Genomic DNA, 22,135 nt, shown 5'->3' with positions numbered 1-22,135 from the left:
GCTTTGGATTTGGCCCCGCCTCTTCGTGTAGGTCGCCGGAGGGCATCTGTTCTTCGCTCAGACGGGACCGGGTTAAAGGAGCAGCTGCTGCGTTGGCCCTCGCTGACTCAGGCCGGGGGCGGGGGAGTGAGGGGCGGGCCTGCGGCAGCAGAGGCCGGCGTGACGTTGCACCAGCGTGAGACGCGCCATGCGTTCTCCCGTTCCCCGGAAACGGGGTGTGGATAGTGACCTGTGCTCGCACGCAGGCTTCTTGGTGGCGGCAGCAGCAGCCTTAGCGTCTCATGCCTGTCTCTGAGGTCCGAGCTTTTAGCCGCGGCTCGCGCCCGTCTCTGGAGCTCCTTTAAGCAGCGCTCTTAATCCCCTCTCCTCGAGCCCCAGGAAACAAAGAGGTAAGAAAAAGTCTCTTGCCTCTTCGGCAGGTCCAGACTTTTCCCCGGACTCCCTCCTGGCTAGCCGTGGCGCAGTAATCCCCTGCAGGCTGTGTTCACGCCGCCAACCCCAGTCCTCTCCCTGCGCTTCGGCCGCAGCCCGAGCCTAAGCTCCCAGCCCCGCCCGCCCCGGCGGGTGAGCAGACAAGCCTCTCGGGCAGGTGAGTGCTGGTCGGCCCTGATCCTCTTTGCAGGAATCTCTCCGCTGTGCCCCCCGCACCTCTGTTGCTGTGCTCTCCTCCGCGGCTTCGAAGCTTTCCCCCCTCCGCCACCCGCAGTCTCCGCCCACGAAGGGGCTTCCTAGTGTGTGGAAACTTTTTCTCCTTCACAGCCCCTTCCCACTGGTGCAGGTCCCGTCCGTATTCTTTTTGTCTCTGTTTATTCTTTGTTGTTTTGCCCTACCCAGGTACGTGGGGGGTTTCTTGCCTTTTGGGAAGTGTGAGGTCTTCTGCCAGCGTTCAGTAGGTGTTATGTAGGAGTTGTTCTACGTGTAGATGTATTTTTGGTGTATCTGTGGGGAGGAAGGTGATCTCCGCGTCTTAGTCTTCCGCCATCTTCCCGGAAGCTCACTAAGACTTTTGTGACATTGCATGATGAATGATGACGATTTCTGCCTTTCAATTTGTTATTATTATTTTTCTTTGAAAATAACATAACTCAGGCTATTTTTCTATATTTAAGTAGACATAACCTTCACAAATAGATCTCTAGGGTGGGAGTGGGAATAAAATGCTTAATTGGTGGTATTTACCTATGAAACTTAGGATATTGAATATAATCTTTATTAATACTTTCACAAAGAAAAATGTATGATTGTACTCACAATTCTGTAGCAATAGTCCTAAACTCTAGTTAGCATTACAATTACCTAGAGAGCTCATGACTATTTTAGACATACGCTCTTCACTATTTTCTAAAGATCTTAGATATTCCCCATTAAAAAATAAAGTGTTTTATGTTTCAGAATAGAAGCAGTGTGGACAATTACTATATTTCACAAGTATGGAAACTTACTTAGGAACCCACTGTGGTGTTTGTAGACTCAGCTAGATACACTCAGTTATTCATTTGAAAAACATTCATTGATTGTGCTGCATGCTATACAGGACCCAAAATTGTTTAAAAATAAATCAGTCTTTTCTTCAATGAGTAAACAAACTGGAAGTAGAAGAAAATATGCGAACAAAACGTTATATTCCTATGCATTAAAAACTGTCATAGGAGTACTTCAGGAAAAGGAATAGATTAGAGAGGGATCCCGTGAACCTCTCCTCTGAGCCCCAAATTTTTATAGATATGTACAGCTACTAATGTGACATCTCCATTTGATGTCTAATAGACATCTCACTCTTAACATGTAGAAAACTCAGACCCTAATATTTTTCAAAACTACTCCTTCTCTAGTCTTCCTTAATTCAGTAAATATCAACTTCACCCAGTACAAAATATATGAAGTCATGTCAAGCTTTTCTTTCTCTCATATACCCCATCAATCCTGGCAAATCTTGTGGGCTCTACCTTATCCATTGCTGCAATTTTACTCTAACTCTCCATCATCTTTCACTTGAATGATTGCAATAGTCTCCTAACTAGTCTCCCATTTCCACCATTGATCCCCTTTATGTGTTTTCAGTACAGCAGCCAGGGTGAAGCTGTTAAAATGAAAGCCTTTTAAAAAAATTTTTTTAATTTTTAAAATTTTTTATTTTTTGGCTGCATTGGGTCTAAGTTGCTGCGTGCAGGCTTTCTCTAGTTGCAGCGAGTGGGGGCTACTCTTCGTTGCAGTGAGTGGACTTCTCATTGTGGTGGCTTCTCTTGTTGTGGAGCAAGGGCTCTAGGCATGCGGGCTTCAGTAGTTGCAGCACGTGGGCTCAGTAGTAGTGGCACGCAGGCCCTAGAGCACATAGACTTCAGTAGTTGTGACGTGTGGCATGTGGGCTCAGTAGTTGTGATGCACAGGCTCAGTAGTTGTGGCTTGTGGGCTCTAGAGCGCAGACTCAGTAGTTGTGGCACATGGGCTTAGTTGCTCCACTGCATGTGGGATCTTCCCGGACCAGGGATTGAACCTGTGTCCCCTGCATTGGCAGGCGGATTCTCAACCACTGTGCCACCAGGGAAGCCCAAAATGAGAGTCTTTTAATGTCACTACTCAACTTGAAAGTCTCCAGTGGCTTCCCATTTTTCTCTGAGTAAAAACCAAACAATGATACACGAGGACCTACAAAATATAGTTGCCCCTTTCTTCTTTGACCTCAAATCTTAATATTTTCCTTCTTGATCATTTGAGTGCAAACTCACTTACCTCCTTTCTGCTTCTCAAACTTTAAGTTGTGTTCCTGACTCAGGGCATCTGCTTGGAATGCTCTTCTGGTTAGCAGACATTTGATCCTGTCCCAAATATCCATGGTTCACGCCAAAACACGTTTGGTCCTATCCAAAATGTCCATGAGCATATTTGGCCCATGCCAACTAGTTTTGGACAAGATCAAATATCAAAGACCTTTTGGCATGGGTCAAATGTCTTATGAACATTTTGGACAGGACCAAATGTCCTGCAAGTCTTCCTCCAGATATCTGCAGGGCTTTCTTTCCTTCAAATCTATGTTAACTGTCACCCCTTGGGAAGTGTTGCCTTAGATGTCCTTTCTGTATTAGGGTAAGCTAGCTACTATAATACGTAACTTAAACATGTATCCTGACTCAAATATAGTAGATGTTTATTTCTCACAACGGTCCAAGGCAGGTGATCCTGGTGGGAAGAATTCTTGGTTGATGGAGTACTTTTCTCTATGTGATGATTCATTCTATCTTATGGGTCAACCATCCACTAGGGCCAGGGCCTGCCTGGTGGCCAACTGTGGCCCACAAATGTAATTTCTATTTTAGTACAGCCTCCTTGTAAAAATTTTTGTTTGTTAATTTTACATTTTAAGGAGTTGTGAGAGAAAAAGTAGAATATGCAAATGTACCTGGCTTATAAAACCTAAAATATTCAACATTTAGCCCTTTACATAAAAAACTAAAATGTGCTAATCCCTAGTCAAGAGTCTAAACCGTAGATTAGAACCAGATTAAATGTAAACATCTAAAAGTTTTAAAGTCGCATATTTTTTTTTGACTAACCTTTTACAAATGAAAAGAAAAAAATCCTGGTCTGTGAGCCATACAAAAGGAGGTGGAGGGATGGATCTGGCCCAAAGCCATAGTTTGCTGATGCCTATTCCTGGCCATTCACTCACTATGGAGATGAAGTTATTTTCTACACTTCAATCTCAACAGACATAGTGGAGTTTCTTTTATTAGCAAGTATAAAAACTATCTAATACCCACAACTTATGTTAAAAGAGTGGGGTTTGTTAGTTAAGGGGAAGAGGAGAAAGCTATTTATTCTCCAGTTTTTCTGTCATTCTGACTGCTGTGCTATCCAGCTGTAGACAGCTTGGATCCATGGGACCCAAGGATTGTGGTATTCGAAGATCCCAGGAGGCCCTTGGTGATTTTTACTTGATATAAAGTTTTTCTTTATTGGCCTGCAGGGGTAGCTATAGGGAAAATAATTATTGTGCAAGTCAGGACAATGAACGCAGTTAAAAGGGGACTTTCCCCAGTATGTCCTGATAAAGCTTAAGGTGTAAAAGCATCTGTCACTTTAAATACATCTCTTTACTGTAGTGTTTGTATTCATGCCAGCAACATTCACTGTGAGTTGTAACACTTCCCTACATGTATGACTAGGATGATAAACATAACCCTGTGCTAATAGAATTTATTTACTTTGTGTTGAATTTCAGGCACACTAGCACACAGTGAAGATATAAAATTGTAACAAGCCAAACCAGTGACTGTCATTGTTTTGAAAATAGGAGAAACAAAATTTTCCTGAGTGTAGGAGAAACAAATGATGGGGTGGAAAAAAAAGGATGTGGAAATTGCACATGCCAAAATGAAAGTCATGAGGTGAAAGTTCCCTTTGTTCTCATGTAAATTGAGTTAATATCAGGTGATGTTTAACTTAACCATGAGGACTTTGGAAAATAACTGGTCAAGTAGTATTAGGTCAATTCATACCAGTCCACATTTCCATTTTACTGTCTTGTACAAGATGGAGACTGTTAGAACATCTGGGATTATAATTTAGTTAAACCAGCACAGGAAGCATGTTTCCAGTTCAATTCAACACATATTTGTTGAGGGCCTTCTGTGTGACAAGCATGTTGCCAGTGAATATGAATTTAATAAATATATTACAACCCCTGCAATTAAGAACAGGTATGAGAGAATAGATAGATAATAGATGTATAGATGGGTGAATAAAAATATTACTAGATAGATGGTAGATGATAGATATAGATAGATAGATGACAGTTAGATAGATAGATCTCCTATGTGATAACATTTGGCATCATGAGGTCTCCATAAAGACTTCCTTCACCTAATCCTACAACTGGGTTAACGTAAAATACTTCAACATATAAAAGAAAAGATTAAAAATACTCAGTAATATCTTTCCATAGATGATATAGATGTTTGTTTTTAACACTACTCCATATTTTTACAACTACTTTGTAAATTTCAAGACTATCTCACTTTTGGTACTACATACATTCACCCACTTACCTTTCTTGACAGTGTTTCAATATGTAGAAGTGCTCCCACATTTGTGAATTAAAGGCAGTTTACCACATTAGATTCCAATAATATCAGACTAGACTCATGAAATGTAATAAAAAACACATTTTGTATTAGTGTTTCATAAGACATTTATATCTTCAGTTCATTTATTAAAGTAATTAGGGTGATATTTTTCCTATCTCTGCCTTTGGCCATTGAGTTTTTAAAATTCTTTGGACGATCATGTATTTGCACAGATTTAACATCTGCAAAGTATCTTTTAACCAATTTTTGTCTATTCACAGTACAATAATTAGCATATGCGTGAAAATACATTGTTTGAACATCCATTTGTTAAAAAAGTGGCAAATATGTATCTTTTGTTTACTTGAAATGTCAAGGGATTCTTGCAATGTATATCTTATTATAAATGTTTTAATTTATATTACAGGTGCATTTTATTATACAATATTAGAATACTTAGAAATGAATTCATTATGCAATACCACATGACTTGAATTAGCAGAATCCTTCTAGTAGCTTGTATAAATGTTTTCTTCCAGCTGTGTGTTTTACTGTGGCAGGATCTGATGTGAGACTATATTTCACAATTATCAGTGAATTCAAAAGGGAAATGTGAGTCACGTTACAGTGCAAAAATAAATATAAAAGAAAATTTTAAAAAACCTTGTTTTATTCCATCCTTTTGATAAGTATATGCCTAAACCACCCAATGAGATGATTTCCTTTTGGCTGTTGTTATTTTATTTTCTTCTGCACAGGTTTCAGTAAGTCTTCAGTGCAGTTTTCCAGTATATCAGAAACCTGTCCATCAGAGAGGCTTCGGGGTTTATGTGTGTGTGTCTGTGTTTCTAATTACTTTCTTGAATAGACTGCTGAAAGTTTCTCAGGACTTGAGGTTTAAAGTATGAGAAGAAACAAAAGAATGTAAACATCTTGACATGGGAGAGGGAAGCTTGAATGCTTATGTACCTAAAAAGGAAAGAGCAGTTATTTACAGCAGAAGTCAGTAGCATGACCCTAAATAATATACCCCCAGAAATCCATGCATAGAAATTTGTGTTTAATCTTCAGGACAATTAGTGACCATAACAGTGTCTTGCATAAAGGTTGAAAGGGCAGACAGCTCTGCAGCATCTTCACTATCTCTTATGAGCCAGATAGGAAAAGGAGAATTGAGTAAGGGAATTGGGAGGAAAATGTGAAGTTTCTGTTTTGCTATAAAAATTTTTGGATACTAGCAAGACTGTGCATTAACACATACATTGTGGAGCATGGAAAATGGTGTTCCTGATAGAGGAGAAAACCGGGGAAAATGAGTGGACCAGGCTGAAGTCTCTCTACTGCAATGTTATCAGTGTTAGAAGTCATCAAGCAGATTCCAGAAGCCATTTTTGTATAGGGATATAGGTCCCCAGTTTTTACAAATGAAGCCATAATATTAGTTGTGAGTCTGATTAGTGCTACCAGAAAAGGTAAGCTTGGGATGTTGTGTTAACACACAGAAAGACATCTTAGCAGGTGAGGTTGTCAATGAAGGTTTCCAGGAAGAGGCAAAGCCAGAACTCAGTAACAAAGAAAAAACTGGAGGGGGGAAGAGGGGAAGAGGAAGGGGGAGGGGCATGCAGGAGGCAGTAGGATGTCTCAAAGAGAGGAAGTTTCAGCCTGGACCATCTCACTTAGATCTGTCCTGAATCCTTTCACAATGGAGGAACAAAGAGAGAAAGAATGGAAAGGGTGGAGGGAGAGAGAAAGGAAAGAAGAAAGTTAAATCAAAATAATAAGCAAATGCTTAGCAGACTTTATTAGTTCTTTTCCACAGAATGAATGGTATATTGAATATTTTAAGACAAAAAAAGAAACACTTTCAGGACACCATTACTTTGAAATATATATTTTTTAATGCCAGAATGTTCAGCATTTCCCAGTCATCAGTATGTGTGCCTGATGCCGAATTTACCCATCAGGAGATACAGATAACAAAATTATTTTCATGCCTTCAAGGAGGCATGGAAGAAACTAGTGATTCCTAGTTTAACTGGATGTTCAAAAACAATTTCCTCTTTTTCAAATCATTACTAACATAATCCTCCTTTCCAGTCCCCTGCCACAGTGGCAACTCCTTACGGAATGATGCAACAGAATTTGGCAGTAAAGAACCAGAATATTTTCAAACCACCAGTGATTGTTCTAGACTTCCCTCAGCCACTGCAGATGGCAGCCCAAAGAGTCTGAGAAACAGAAGCCTTTGACAGTGTGGTTCTTAGATGATGGCGCTTACAAGGGCTATGGATAATTTACAGAAATCCCCTTACGATTTCTGTGGCAAAATCATTCTCTCTATTCCAATTCGTTCAGGTCAGCAAAAACATCAAAAAGCCCCTGTGATGAAGCTTCTCTAGGCACTGTTGTCCCAGAGGGGGTCGGGTGGCTTTCCTAAGACAGATGGGGTCCACTTTCGGCTCCTGAGATAAGAGTTTTGAATTGTAAACGTAAAAGAAGACTTTTTTTTTTTTAACTGGAAGGGATAGTACAGATTATCTAATACAAACTCCTAATTTTGTAAGAAAAGAAATAGAGACTTAGAATTTTAAACGATTTACTTAATATCATACAGTTCATGACAGAGTTTAGATTATAACCTACATCTTCTGACATTGGAAAGAATGTTCTTTCTTACCATGCCACACTACCTCAAGTTATTTAGTGTAGATTTGGGGAAAAGAAAAGAAACCTAATAAGTTTTAGAATTTATTTCTTTGGTTATGAGACGAGTTTGAGAAAAATAGTAATTGTGAATAAAATTTGATTCAGCTATTTTTAAACAGGTACTTCCATTTGTAACAAGAAAAAAAAACCTTTCTCTAGTCAGTTGAACAAGAATATTATGTGAACAGAAATGCAAATTGGAGCATCATTCAGTCACCTGTCTCTCCCCATTCTCTGAAAAAGCTTTTGTTTCTAAGTAGAAATTAGCTACAGAAAGGAGCCACTTTGCCTGAAACGTAGGGCTCCCATGTTATCAGACTTGCTCTGCTACCTTCCTCTCCTCCTTTTAGAATCTGGAAGGTATAATTGTATTTTAACCACATTCTTAATTATGCAGTTTTCCCTTTATTCTGAGAAGCTGAAGGATAGTCTCAGAAAAAGGCGAAGAGGAAGAAAGGGTGAAAGATGAAGAAAGCAAGAGAAAAAAAAAAAACAAGAAAAATTTACTACCTTTTGCAAACTGCTAATCATGGTAAAAAAAAAAAAGCACAGAGGGCACAGGAGAATGTAATAAATTATGATGAAGCACAGAGAAATAAAAATATGCCAGACCATACTGTGTCTGGGGTATAGAAGGAAAAAGCTAAAGCAAATAGACTGGAAAGAGTCATGGAAATGAAACTCAGGCAGGCATCTTAGCAAGTCCCATAGGAGGAGGAAAATAAATGGATCTGGTCGTTTCAAGCTGAATGTATTAGAGAAGCCAATATCAAATACAAAGTGCTTGTGGCCATTTTTAGCATCTCCCTCTGATTTCCTTCTACAATTCAGGAGCAGTCTTTAGTGTCACAACCATTCCGTCTCTTCCTCTTCTCCCACAATATTCTGCAGTAGTTTCATCACAACTTGAGTCCCTGAAGATCTTGTTTTCCAAATGGACTCTGCAGTGGCCACCCTGATTAGTACAAAGGACTGCAATACCAGCCCCTAAACTTATAGGCAGCGGCATTATGGTGACTTTTATTTCCATCTTTAATCTCAGGTTCACACATAAAGCCTATAGCTACAATCTCAGGAATAGATCAATGTCAAAGGTAGCAAAGGAGGTCAAACTGAGTGCAGAGAGCTTGAGGCAACTGGAAATCATATCAAGGTAGCAGGTCATCGTAATTCCACTTCATGAATACTTTACAAAGTGGGGACCGATGGTCCCCAAACCATTTAAAGCTTTTATTGCTGTCAAACATTAGCACCTTGAGGGCTCTCCAAGGTTGGTAGAGTTTTCGGTTCATCTGTTGTTCTGTCCAGATAAGAGAAGTTGAGTTTGTAATAGAGACTTTGGTGCACTGATATGGCCATTCATGATGTCAGAGTCATGTCTGTAACTCTGGTGAAATAAGTGCCTGCCTCTAGGTTGCAGAAGACACAGCTGTGCAGATGGAGTAAGCATTCAGTGCACCTCCATAAATTTGAAAGTGCAACTACGCTAACGGACTAATGGTGCAAAAAAAGAAAAAATGGAAAGAGAAAAGGAATAAATGAAAAATGAAGGTAATGAGAAAGGCAGCAGGTATGAAAAAGGTAGGAGGACTAAGGGTGGCAGAAAAAAGTGAGGAAGTGATCTAGAGAAGAACTAAATAAGAGGATAGAAACAGTGGGTTTTCTATGGAAGCCGTTGAACCTATGGCCGATTCAACTATAATGACACTGAGTTGTGGAATTCAAGTTTTTAACAGTAAAGTTAGTTTTACAGTTACTCATGGAAATAGATTTGATTATTGGAAAAGATGTGGCTATGCAATTAATATTAATGGTCCATTTTGGTTTTTAGGACAAGCAATTTGAGCTTCAGCATGTAAGGAAAATCCAGAGCTATTTTCTATATGTAAAAATGTGACATGGGAGAATACAGAACAAGGAGGTGGGGATGGCCAGGTGGGGAAAATTACATGTACTCATGTGCAGAAAGGACTTTATAGATGTAACAATACCAAAAAGTGTTTGGTAACTATCGATATTTCTAATTTAGATGTAGTATGTTATAATAGTGAAATGGATTATTATGGGACCTCTGTTTACAAAAGGATTATCCTGTACTACAGATGACTGACCTCTATGGTCCTAAATCTATTTTTGAGTTAATTCTGAGATTCTACTAAAAATGAAATACAAGATTCACACAATGCATGCTTTAAATATGACACTTTCCCTAAACATCACACAGACACGCAAACACACGCAAAATGCACTACAAACACACACAAAATTCACTACTTAATAAAGCAGTGCCCTTAATCACCTCCCTCTTGCCTTATTTTTGAGATTCAGCGTTCAATTATCTAATTTTCAATGGTATGGGAAATGCTTCCATAATACTTTTAGTGAATGAGCAGAATATAACCCTCCATAGTTTTTAGTTTTCTGGAAATTAAGCAAAGAGAAACACTGGAAGCGGATATAGAATGCATAGTGTTCACATTGCCTGTCTGACAGGCAATGGATTACAGGTGATTTTCATTTTTTGCTTAATGCTTCTATGCATTTTGCAAATTTTCTACAATTTGGAAATTACTTTTATAATATATCATTATTTAATGAGAATATATTGCTGGTGTTGTTATCCTTATCCAAGTGGAAAGGAAAGTGAAACCTCCATTTCATGCCACAGTGACTACTTCTTCAGGCTCTTTGACCTTAGTGCTCAGTGTGGGTTCTCAGTTTTTATTTTAGTTTCTTTTTGCCCAGCCCAAGAGTTTATCCTAGAGATGAATCAACAATGCCTCCAAGACAGATCAGTTCTGTCTAGCAGCCTTCGAGAAGGTTAGGCTTCAGTACTAATTTCACTTACAAAATGTGTACAGATTCAGACACACAGACTATTCTCTTAAAGCTACCATTCTATTATACTTTTAAAAATAAACCAACCCCATTTTAAGTATACCAACATGCTGGACCAAATTAAAAATCCATAGTCACAATAATTTAATTATATACATTACTACCTAAAAAACAAAAATGAGTCTCACACCCTTGTTCATCCAAAAATTGAAAATGGAAAACTTTGGTTCAGCTGTTTGGCTGAATTTTATTGATAAAGTGATTTTTAAAATGTACCTGATATCTAGCCCATATGAGCATTGCTTCATTGAGGAAGCTATCATCTTTTAAACTATCTATAATATTCATTAAGGTGAAAGGGAAAAGAAGAGAGAGAAAAATCTTTAAGCCTCTAAGCGTTCAAACAGTTATTTTACATTGCAATATTATTTATTAATTTAGGATTAATTAGTAGGCCTGTAAATTGGTAAAACCAAGTAATATACATCTATCTATTTCTTTCTTTTTTCTAAGTTAGTCAGGGGTGACTGTTGCAAGACATCCTCTACTGTGTTGAAAGATTCATCCTCCCTCTGTCCTCACATATACAGCAATGTCTTTTTGTTAAATTTTCCCCTTTGGGAAGCTCTCAGATTTCATTTCACCTGTATTTCATACATATAATATTTGAGAGAGTAAGGAGAAGGTGTATCTCCTGTAATTTTCCTTTAAGATATCCTTGGCTAAAAGCCCTGTGTTAAGTTATAGAATCAGAATCCCTGTATCTCAGACTCTGTATCACTCCTGAGAAAAATGTCTGATCCTGTGATGAGCCGCACCTTCATCTGTTTCAGCGCCAAAGGTTGAGAAAGAGATGATTATAAAATCATGGTAGGAATTGAGATATATAGCTAAGGAGATGAATATGCTAACCTCCTGTATTCGTATTACAGTCCCTAACATCCGTTGCCCACTAAAGGCGGATTGTCCATGTAGCCACCAACAAAGTCTCTGTGTGTCAGCTTTTTCAAAGGATGGTTCACAGAAGAGTGACTATTCTGTGATTTGGCTTTTTAAGCTAATGTTGCATCAGATGACATGATGTTGACAAACAGGAATCACTGGCAAATTCATTATATAAATACATCCTGTTCTTTACATTTTTCTATAACTACTGCTACAGTTATATTAATAACTGGTAAAGGAGGATAAAAGGAGTGAACTCTTTTTAACCAGAGATTCCCAAGATAAGGGTTTTTCTAAAATGTCTGAAAGCAATGAGTTAAAAGCAATGAAAGTGACATGCCAGTAGGTGATGTTCTCTCTTTGCTGTAAAGTCCTTCTCGTCCCTGAACTGGCCCATTGTTTCACTACCCTGGGGAAGAAGAATCACCAGGCAAGCTTGAAAATGAATTGTTCTGCCAGGCTGCTGTGTCAGATGATCTAGACATTATGCATGTCTTTCCTTTTTAAGGAAACATGAAAACATCATTCTCTAGCATAAGGAAGAGATTTGGGTCAGTAAGTTCCTGTCTGGGCATTCTAGCCCCAGGTTTCATAAGCCTTTCTTCAGAAACCAAGGGGATGGCACGCTTCAGTAGTGGTGGAGTGTATTCAGGACCGAGGCCCTGTGTTGTTGTATCTGCTCTGATATCAGTCCTCACTCCAAACCTGTCCTTAAGAAATTTTCCTCCAGAATACATGCAAACTTATTTCATGTGGATTGGAGTTCCCCAGACCCTCAGACTCTCTTAATGTGAATTCCAGCATTGTAAGAGGGCAGGTGGGGGGGTGACACTTTTTTCTGCCAGCAGACTATTACTGAATAACACACATTATCACACATGAATGTTTGTGTGTGGATGTGGTTTGTGTGTGGATGTATGTGCATACCCACGTGTAGTAGAAATAACTCGTTATACTGGGACAAGAGTGGACAGAAGAATGTGGGTCTCCAAATGTACTTTTGTAATTATAAGAAAATAAATAGAAATAGAAATAAATAACTCCCCCTCATAACATCAAGGGGACACAAGTTGGAAGAGTGTGAGTCTTCAAATGAACTCTTGTAATTATTTGTCCTCCGTAAATCATTATTTGAGCGCATATTTGTCTTTTAAAGTTGACAAGGGATCCTTTGCTAAGTCAAATAGTTTGGGGAAGAGATTACAAACTTTTGCAGGTTTTTGGCTCATTTTTTTTTTTAAGTTCATGATTTAGTACCTGTGAAAGTAGGAGGCTGCTATCCTAGCAGTTTCCAAGATTGATTTCTTCAAGTTCATCCTTGCCAGCCTCATTTGACATGTACAAACACAATCAATACAGTTATACCACAGGTAATCACTCATTAGAAGGACTCCATCCATTCCAAGTGGTACGTGAATCAATTTATCATTTCATTTTCGTGCACGTCAGAATGGTGTGTTTACCTTGCAGTGGCATCATTTGAATAGACAAGGTTAATACCAACTTAATTTTACTTTAATGGTAACTTAAATGAAATCCTTTGATGAACATGGAGACCTGAATAGTCTTCTGAGGAAATTCAATCAAAATTTTGTCTCCTAAGAGAACTGTGCTCTTGATGGATGGGTTCATACTATTTTATTTGGTCCCCTCCCTTTTATGTAGTCCAGTAGGAAACTAACACCCACGGGGCCTGAGGCATGTTGCTGAAACTGACATGCACCACTGAACTGCATTTTCTTTTGGGCCAAGACTGTTGCAAGAAATGTCAGTTTTATCACGGAGCACTTTAACGTCCTATCTTTGCATAATATTACTGTGGAAAAAGAGTATGTGAATTGTTCCTGTTGTCTCTTGGCTTCTTCTCTGTGAAACTCCTTTCATTATTCAAGCAGGAGCCTTCGTATTGTTAGCTAGAAGGCTTTCACTGGCTACACCAGGGAGAACAAGTCACCCCTCTGTGGCCCCATAGTACTTTCTCTGGATCCCTCCCAAAACACACGTCACATTGTGTTAGAATTATCTGTTCAAGCGCCTGTATCCCCGACCAGACCCTGGTCCTCCTGTACCACAGTGGCTGAGCTATAGTCATGTCGCTTGCAGGCACATACAAAGCTTAGTGTGCACACAAGAAACACCCTATTGATATTAAAACACATTCATAATTTAATACTGTACATGTTTTACCCTGTGGTGAAAATGCATTTTTTTCTCTTCTATTATTTTTCTTGTATCTATATGGTCCGCTCATCAATGACAGCATTTGTTTTCAGGATCTGGGTCATCATTTCTGAAACCCTTTACCTTTTAAAAAGTGCATTCACAATAAGTTAGCTCACTTAGAGCTAACATCAACCTGTAAAGACAGAAACTGTGATCCCAATTAGGAAAAAGCCAGAGAATAATGACAGAGTATGTAATAGTATATCATTTACTTATGTACTGTGTTTCTCATTTACCCCTCCAATTCCATGCAATTGAAAATTTCTGTTTTTATTCATTGCTAATTCCGTAACACCCAGACAATCCCTGGGCATAGTAGATGCTCAATCAATATTTGTTGAATATGTTAATATATACATGAATGAACAAATATTACTATACTTTCATTAAAGCAAATCTCAGTCAGGCCACCAGTGCTTCCTTCATTAATTTTCCCTGCTTGCCCTCTCAGTGGTGGTTCTAAACCTCAACCATTCTGATCAGACCTTGTCCCCTCCTCACCTCCCTTCAGCTGACAACCTGGAAACACCTTGGCAGAGGACAGAGGCCTTTAGGCAAGAGCTCTCTCACCTTCTTGCCTCTACACATCAAGAGAGCCCTGTAACTTCATCTTCATTCTCTCCCCCACCCTCTTCAAGGCTGATCCTTCCAACTACACTCTATTTCATTCCTCTCCAGCTTCTCCTGGACTTTTTCTCATATTCTGTCTCCCCATCTTAATTTATTACCTTTCTTCTGGCTCAGTTCTCAAATGCTGAACATGATGAAGTCACTCTTACTGTCTAAATTGTATTTCTCCTCCTAGTATCAGCCTCCCTCTCCCCCTCCACAGACCAGATTCTCCTACCTTTATGCTTGCTCTCTCCACAAGTTTAAATCTCATATGTCTCCCATCATTTTATCTGGTTTCTGTCCTCACCAATGCTGCTAAATCGATGATCTGTGATCTCTTAATTGCTAAAACCAATGGACACTTTTGAATTCTTATTTAGTTTTCTTAAGTCTTGGAATTTTTTTTTTTTTTACCTTTTCCTGGATTTTTGAACATGTTTCTTTCATGATTCTCCTCTCTCTGTCTCTACCTCTGTTTTTCTGGCCATGATTCCATTATTCTTCCCCTTTTATATGTCCTTTAAAATGATAGTGCCTACCCATGTTTGTCCTTGATTCTCTATTGCTTTTTTTATATGATCACTTGACAATCTTATTTATTCCAGTAACTTTGTTGCCACATAAATGCTAATGACTCATAAATCTAACTCTGATGACTTGCTTTACTTCTAAATTATGAATCACAGATTATGAATTTTCCAAAATTGAATTCATTATTTTCCCTGGAATCTGTTTACATTCTAAAATTTCATGTTCTTTTTCAGTGAGTCCTGCCATCAACACAGTAACCTAAAGCAGTTAATTCAGCCATTATTCATCTTTCTCTCTTTTTTATGAGCTATATATAATTGGTTATTAATTCCTCTCAAATTATACTACTAAATAATTTTGATTTCTTACTTTTTCCCTCCATCCGGACTCCTGCTACTTTCATGCAAGCCTCTATCATCTCTTGTCTAGACCATGGCAAAGGTTAGTTGAGGGGTACCCCTAGATCTGGTCATTTTTGCCATCGATCTACCCTTCATATTGCTGCTGTAATTTTATTACTGATACAAAAAACCTTAATATAATATACCCCTGTTTTAATCTTTCAGTGCCTTTGTATCACCACAGAATAAATATTAAATTCCTTGGCCCGCCGTAATAAATTAAGATCTAGCATGTTCCCATCGCTTCATCACTTAGGAGTCATGGCTATTGCTTCCCTCACCCTCATTTCCTACTGTCTCAGTTACACCTGTTCCAAGCATACTAAATCATTTGAAGACCCGTACTCATCTCATGTCTTCATCCCTTTAAAAGTATTTTTAGTTAGTCTAGAAATCTCTTTACTTTCCAATCCCTCTTTCATCTGGTAAGCTACTCTTCGCTTTTAAGACTCAGTTGTCAACAACTCTGTTATCTTTCCCTGACTCTGACCCAAGCATAACTGATGACTTCATCCCTTGAAGATCTACTGTGATTTGTGTATCGCCTTAAACTTCTTAAACCGATGACTGTAATTTTTCATCTTCATATTTCTAGTGTCTTACAAAGAACACATAGTAACTGATCAGTAAATTTTATTTGAATAAATTTAAAATAATTTATATTATAGTGTCAATGATGCCTTATTATTTATTTTCATGTATGATTACTCATTAGTAATTAGTATTAATTAGTAATCAGTAGATTAGTTTGACCTACTTGACCTGCTCTTCTTGTGTTACAAAAATCTTTCTAAAAAATGTTTGATTGTGATAAGAACAGTTAACATGAGACCTACCTCTCAGATTTGTAAGTGTATAATACAGTTTTAAAATATATAGGTATGACATTGTACAGGAGACTGCTAGAATTTATTCATCTGCAGAACTGAAATTTTATACCCATCAATTAGCAACTCCTCATTTCCCCCTCCTCTCAGCTCCTGGAAACGCAATGCTCTTCTTTGCTTCCATGCATTTGATTATTTTAGATTCCTCATATTAGTAGAATCATGCAGTATTTGTCCTTTGGTGACTGGCTTATTTCATTTAGCATAACGTCCTCCAGGTTCATCCATGTTGTGGCATATTGCAGGATTTTCTTTTTTTTGAAATCAGGATCTCACATAAGTACTAGCATTTCCATGTTGATCCCAGCACTATTTACAATAGTCAAAATGTGAAAACAACCTAAATGTCCATCAGCAGATGAATGGGCACAAAATGTGGTATATACATATTACGGAATATTATTTAGCCTTAAAAAAGAAGGGGATCCTGCAACATAAAAATCTTGTAAGAGGAAACACCATGAAAATTATGTAGTTGAATATGTAAAATTATGTTTTGAGGCATATAATAACTTGCTATTTTTTCAGACAAAATCGAGCTCTTTAAAATTATAAATAAACCAATGAAATTGAGATGAATAAAGTCAAAAAGAACCAGCAACACACAGATTCATTTTTCAATAAAGTTCAGAAGGACATAAAAGATAGAGCAAAAGGGAAATTGGTAAACATTTTTCTGTTTGAGTTAATCTCATAGTGTTTGAAAAATGGCTGTGGGTATTTTGACAAACACCCTGAAGCCTACTTTACCCATCCTTGGTTTGATTTATTGTAATGTACACCTGAAAACTGGGACCCAGCAGGTCTGTGATCCCTCATATTCTTGTTATATGAAATTAAACTTCTGTAAAGCTCTAAACGAAGAGCTCTTAATACCCCAGCATTACCTGTATGTATTACAAAACAATAATTCTGCAAATAAACCCCTAAGACTTCCAGAAGAGTGAAAGTATATTTAAATAAATTATAGAGCACAGTCAGAATTCACCTGGCTTATATTCTATTCATGACTTAAGTGGTGAGGGAAACCTTGATATCAACTATACTCTTTTTCCTCACATAATGATGATATCATTCTCATACTTTACCTAAAGCTTCAACTTCAGTATTGGAAGAAAAAGAGCAAAGCAACACATACCCCCTTACGTATCGCTGGAACAATGCTACCACACAAATATGGTGTACTTTTCTTGATAAGAGAGCATTAGGAACTTATTGTGTCCTCTTCAAAATGACAGGAAGATGGAGTCATATTCCTACATTTTCTACTTATTCATTATGTGCCCTCTGTCACCTCATACACATTGCAACGAGGTAAAACCTGTTTCTGATATTTCAAGGCCTCGAGTCGCAGGTGGGGTAGGGAGCAAATGTATCTGTCGGAAATGTGATAGGGCTATCAAAAATATATGCAAGAAGCTACATAAACTGTGACACTTAAGTCCATTCTGTTACATTGTAAAAATATAACTTTTTCATGAAGATGAAAAAAGAAAAACTATGAGAAATATGGCATATAACTCAGCTAATCCCAGCACCTCAGTTTTGAATCTCTCTCTCTTGTCCCCTTGAGGTTATTTATTAGTAATCTAATAAATAATTGTTTAGCACACAATTTTAGTAGTATTAAATTTTAGTGGTTCAGAACACACTCACAGTGAAAGAATCATGGCTTGAGTTCTAGTCCACACTTGCTTTTGTGGGACTGTGGACGATTTACAATCTGAACTCAAAGTCTCTTTAAGCTGGAAATACATGTAATAAAAAAACCGTCCTCATAGATATTGATATTTCATATGGTAATGAATGTAAAGTGCTTAGTACATTGCAAAACACGTGGTAAATGTAACGTAAGCTCTAGATTACATATTATTACCGGAGAGATTCAGTTGTTAAGATAATTAACACCACCATTCTTTCAAGGCCAAAGTCAAGGCAGAAGTGATTCTGAGTATCACACAACGTAGTATATGCAGGTGTTCCTTGTTACAGCCAAATTTCCATGGTCCATTGGTGAGGGAATAGCAATACAAATGTATAGAAACTTAAGAGTTTTTCAATAGAATATCGAAAAGACTTGCATTTGCAAGGAATCAACATGAGAGGGACAACTGCTGTGGCTTTGCAGAAATAGTGCAGATAAAATTAAGAGGGTCTGGATTTCCTTCTGAGCCTGTGGAGACAGAGCTTGAGATGTACAATTTAGTAACAGTTAATGCTTGGAAATTGGTTACAGAGAAAGGGACTCAAAACTACAGGACAATCTGCTCTTAGGAAGTGGGTGAAAGTGAGTAGAAGAGAGCCAGAAAGTTTACTTACTTGAAGACTTTGTATTCGGTTTAGGGAGTTACTCAAATAAATTTAGTGATTGAAGAACTAGAGGCAAAAGAGTTCCCTGTGCAGGGGAAGGGACTGGTGGCTTCGGAGAGTAGTTTCCCTGCAGCCATTCTCCTTCCCCCAAAGGCAGAAAACCAGCAGGCCCAGGCTCCTCTGAAGACTCACCAGCTTCCCTGCTTCCACATATGCACATTAGCTGCGTTACTGTCTAATAATATCTGCTAGCTTCCCATCTCATAGGGAGAGAGGAAGAATTAATTGTATGAATTTTGTCAAGCATGCCAAGATCCCTAGAGATATGCAACATAAATACCTTATGAGTGTTTACATTATTCCTTCAATTTGTTTTGTAACTGGTATGGGAAAGGAAGATAGATGCATTTGTCTAACAAACATTGATATTTCTTTTAAAATAAAATCAGATTTTACTGACTCCATTCTTCAGATTTTAAGAAAAGATAAATCTTTTTAAAAAAGGTTTTTACTTTTTTCATGTCCTCATCAGTGATTTATATATGATATCCATATTTTTACTGCATATTCCCATAGCTAATATATTTTCATCCTTGGAAAGAGCCATCGTAACCATTCTGTCTCACAATTATTTTTTGGTTCACGCACATGCGTTCTCTCCCTACCATCCTATAGTCTCCCATCTCTTTTAAGAATATATAATAATGATGTAAATGAACGTATTTACACAACAGAAATAGACCCACAGATATAGAAAAGAAACTTACGGTTACCAAAGTGGAAAAGGGAGGGAGGGATAAATTAGGAGTTTGGAATTAACATATACACACTACTATATATAAAATAGATAACCAACAAAGACCTACTGTACAACACAGGGAACTATACTCAATATTTTGTGATAACCTATAAGGGAGAAGAATCCGAAAATGAATATATTATATATATATGTATATAATATATATGCATGTGTATATATAGGTATATAATATACGTGTGTGTGTATATTTATATATATATAAAACTGAATCACTTGGCTGTACACCTGAAACTAACACAACATTGTAAATCAGTTGTACTTCAATAAAAAAAAATAAGGAAACTATCTGAAATAAAAGATTGGAAATAACATAAAATAAGCCCTATGAATTACTATTGGTTCTTAGAAAAACCATTAAGTTTTCTTTAGTGAAAGAATATATTTTATGCCCAGCTAATTAAGCCAGTGTAATGCCATTAACCTCAGGTAAAGAACAATGGAGGCAAAATATTATAATAAGATGAACAGACGGCTGCCCAGTAGGTCCAGCTCCTCCCTACTGTAAGTACTCCAGCCTGGTTCATTTTGAAGGCGCTTGTACACACAGAGGACATGCCTCTGCATATCTCTGTTAAGCTCTTCTATTTATAGGAAGGAAAACTTTCTGTAGCAGTATGCTGTGGATATTTTTCCCCTCAGAGCACCAATGAATTATTTAGTACTTGATTTGTCAAAGAAAAGCTTGGCTACACTACGGTGACAGAGTTATGCTCTAGAAATAGAATATTGTTTAAGAAATTATTGGTGCAAAAAAGGCAACTAAAGCAGAAGGCACAGTTGGTTTTCCAAATATATATACACAGCACTCACATTTATCATAATTCAAGGGCTTTATGGAAAAAATTCTAGCATGTTTTGCCTGTATAAAACTGTCTTTATGTTCTGTGTGCATCTGCTGGCTGGATTTTCCCCCAGTCCTTTTCTCTGTAGCCTGCTGTATTGATTTCTTTAAGGATCTCCTTTTGTCACTTATATTCAAGAAAAGAATGTTTCTTTTACATTATCTCCTATTTCCTAGTACTTCTCAATCACATGTTGAATGGACTTATCTATATTTGTTCAATAACAAGTTTACTTTCTTTAATGTCTTTTTAAAAACTTTATTTGTTGTTTTAAAAAGTCATTTCTCCTCTCCCTCATGTCTTTTTTTTTTTTTTTTAACATCTTTATTGGGGTATAATTGCTTTACAGTGGTGTGTTAGTTTCTGCTTTATAACAAAGTGAATCAGTTATACATATACATATGTTCCCATATCTCTTCCTCCCTCATGTCTTTTTAAAACTGACAGTTTTCATTGTTCAGCTTCTTTGTGTCCTCAGATCCCAATACAGACAATCCTTGCTTTGCCTGGTTGTGATATGCATGGATTTCAGTTATTTAGGTTTAGCTAAATAACACTAGTACTTGAATGGCATATTCAAGTATCAACTGCCACAGTATATTAACTGTAAGCAATTGCATGAAGTACAAACTTTGCTGATAGCTCTTCAGCCCACAGATCACTCGTATGTAAACAACAGAGGAGCATCATTGGTAATGACCGATTGCATCACTTCTTTCAAAGTCTATTGACTGGTCCCTGCACAGCTATCGTTCGGTTCACACACAGACAGCAAAGCATGTAGCTGTGTTTCTTTCTTATCTCTCAGTGCTAAAACCAAGTGACAAGGTACAAATATTGGTACCTGAAGTTGGAAATTTGCCAACGAAAATGAAGGTTCAGTAAAGAAAAAAAACGTGATATTATTGGGAGTGAAATTTGAATCAAACATAAGTGATGTACTTGAAGACACAGATCCGAAGGATGTTGACCTTGCTGCTGTAGACTCTAGACTGTGGATAAGCTGCCTAGACTCTAGGTACACAACCAGAAAAACTTTATGAAGGCAAACTCATTGATATAAATAAGAAAAGTGACTGATAAAAAGGGTAAAAATGTCCCAGAGCAAATGACACCCACATAAAACTTCACAGAAAAGGAACTCAGAGCTATTTCCTGTTGCTGTAAGAGCAAAAGATAAAATGTTGAAAGCTGATGAAAACATAGAAACGAGTGTGATAATTTGCTAAAGCATAGAAAAGATGCGCGCTCCTTACTCTTGACTGTAATTTATACTATGAGAAGAAAGCAAGCACTGTTCAAATGACTCCTTTTTTTTTTTTTACATATTTCAACAATTTAATAATAAATTCTGTTACTCCCAGCACAGTAAAGGCAATACAGTGAAGCAAAAAGAAAATATATTAGGAGTCAGGAGCTACAGGTTTGAGTCTTGGTTTTGCCCCTAGTTTGTTACTTTAAGCTAATCATTCAACCTCTCAGGACCTCATCTGATTCATCTACAAAATGAAGTTTATTTGATTAACTCCTAAAGTAACTTCTCACACTATGTAGCTTTGTGTGTCTGCTCTTTCCAAGTTATCAGAGTCAGAGGCCTAGACCAGATCACATATGGTCTAGGTCCACTGCCTGTATTTTGTAAGTAGAGTTTTATTGGCACACACCCACATATGTTACATACTGTCTATGGCTGCTTCACATTACAATGAAACATAACCGCTGAGTGATTGCAACAGAAACTGTACGGCCCACAAAGCCTAACTTGATAAGCTTTTTACAAAAAACTAAAGCACTAATTTTCAGTGTTTCTAATGTGTGAAATTATAATGTAGTAAGTAAATATTAGTTTTACTGTTTTTTATTCCTCTAAATACTTATAACTGACATTGAGTTTTTAATGTTTTGACACAATTTTTAGAGGGAATAGAACAATTGTGTTTTTTCCCATTGCTTATCA

General features: G+C 37.6%; 1 long non-coding RNA gene across 1 annotated transcript in view; it reads left to right on the top strand.

The window, feature by feature from the left end:
- The first annotated feature begins 239 nt into the window (after positions 1 to 239).
- Positions 240 to 22,135, top strand: part of LOC137231634 (uncharacterized) — a 208,166-nt gene continuing 186,270 nt past the window's right edge. The window contains exon 1 of the long non-coding RNA XR_010946699.1: positions 240 to 389. This is a non-coding gene — a long non-coding RNA (uncharacterized lncRNA). The remainder of the gene's footprint in view (positions 390 to 22,135) is intronic.

Source organism: Pseudorca crassidens, chromosome 10 (assembly GCF_039906515.1).
Source record: "Pseudorca crassidens isolate mPseCra1 chromosome 10, mPseCra1.hap1, whole genome shotgun sequence".
NCBI classification, from domain to species: domain Eukaryota; kingdom Metazoa; phylum Chordata; class Mammalia; order Artiodactyla; family Delphinidae; genus Pseudorca; species Pseudorca crassidens.
Note: the sequence above shows the minus strand (reverse complement) of the source record. Positions and strands in the feature narration are given on the sequence as shown.